The sequence below is a fragment of the Micropterus dolomieu genome, linkage group LG17, assembly GCF_021292245.1.
Source record: "Micropterus dolomieu isolate WLL.071019.BEF.003 ecotype Adirondacks linkage group LG17, ASM2129224v1, whole genome shotgun sequence".
Taxonomy (NCBI): domain Eukaryota; kingdom Metazoa; phylum Chordata; class Actinopteri; order Centrarchiformes; family Centrarchidae; genus Micropterus; species Micropterus dolomieu.
The window spans coordinates 24,671,245-24,672,723 of NC_060166.1; the positions used below are offsets into that span (position 1 = coordinate 24,671,245).

A 1,479-nucleotide genomic window follows, 5' to 3' on the forward strand; every position below is an offset into this window, starting at 1 on the left:
AAATATGTTTTCTTAATGACACGATTAGATGACAACAAGAGAAACACAGGGAAAAAACAACCGTTTTCCTAAAATCGACATTTTTTTACATGGGGCATGGTGAAGACATGGTACTATGAGTAGACGTTGTCAAGTGTTGCAGTACACTTGAAGTGTCTACCCAAACCTCTGGGCCTTGATCAAAAGAAAAATTCACCAGCTTACCTTAGGAACGTTAGAAAGTAGGCTATTTGGACATCTGTGACACCCTCCAGTATCAATAAGATCTGTTTACTTAATAAATTGATTATTTGACAACACAAAAAATACAGAATAACATCAACCTTAATCTTTAAATGGACAACTTTTTACATGCAGTATGGTGAAGACATGCTGCGATGAGCAGCACGCTTGAAGTGTTTGCCCAAACTCTCTAGCTCTGCATCAAATAAAAAAAATATTTGCTTACTTACTACTTAGTTGGAAAGTATTTGGAAATCGGTGACCCGGTTTATTGAAACCCATCTGCTAAATGCAAGCACCTCGTCTCTTCGTGTTGTCTGGTCTAACTGAATCAGGTACTCAACAGACTGCATTAAAGGCTCACCTAACATTCCAGAACATGACACGTGATGACACAGACTGACTACATCAAAGAACATCAAAGAACATCAAAGAACATTCTAAATGACCCTGTTCAGTGGGGCATCACTTTGATTAGGAGGGTTCTTTCATGATGTCATCGGTGTATATGATCCAACATGGCAGAAACAACAAGCAAATAGCTAAGTAGCTAGTTAGCTAGCTAGGTAGGTTTGTTGTCACATTATAACAAGTTATAGAGTGAAATTGAGTTTTGAGCTCTTCCCAGAAGGCAGCAGGGTGAACAGGCTGTGGTTGGATGGGTACTGTCCTTTAGTATCCTTTGGACTCTATGTAGGCAACTCACCTCACCGATATCACTGATGCTCAGGTAGATGGGTATCACTGATCTTCTCAGCTCCACTGCAGAGCCCTCCGGTCCTGGACCGTACACATCCCATGCCAGTTACTGATGTTTCCAGTCAGGTGCTTTCTATTGCTCTTCTGTAAAAGCTGACAAGAACTTGGCATGGGAATTTGGCCTTCTTTAGCTTCCTCAAGAAATACAGCAGTTTCTGTGCTTTCTTCACCAGCGTGGAGATGTGAGATGACCATGTCAGGTTCTCTGTGATGCTGATTCCCAGGAACCTGAAACTGTTCACCTCAGCTCCACTGATGTAGACAGGAGTGTGTATCTTTATCTCAGCTTATTATCAGCTCTTTGGTTTTGCTGACGTTGAGTAGTAGGTTGTTCTCTGAGCACTCTACAAGATTATGAATTTCCTCCCGATATGAAGTCTCATCGTTGTTTGAAATTCGGCTGATAATGGTGGCGTCGTCCTCAAACTTGATAACAGAGTTATCAAGTTTGTCGGGGGATGCAGTCGTGGGTGTACAGCGTGAACAGGGGGGGGGGGG

At 42.3% G+C, this 1,479-nt stretch overlaps 1 long non-coding RNA gene across 1 annotated transcript in view; it reads right to left on the bottom strand.

Annotated features, from left to right (window-relative positions):
- Positions 1 to 577, bottom strand: part of LOC123985507 — a 2,441-nt gene extending 1,864 nt beyond the window's left edge. Inside the window, exon 1 of the long non-coding RNA XR_006828692.1 lies at positions 453 to 577. This is a non-coding gene — a long non-coding RNA (uncharacterized LOC123985507). The remainder of the gene's footprint in view (positions 1 to 452) is intronic.
- Between the last annotated feature and the right edge of the window lie 902 nt (positions 578 to 1,479).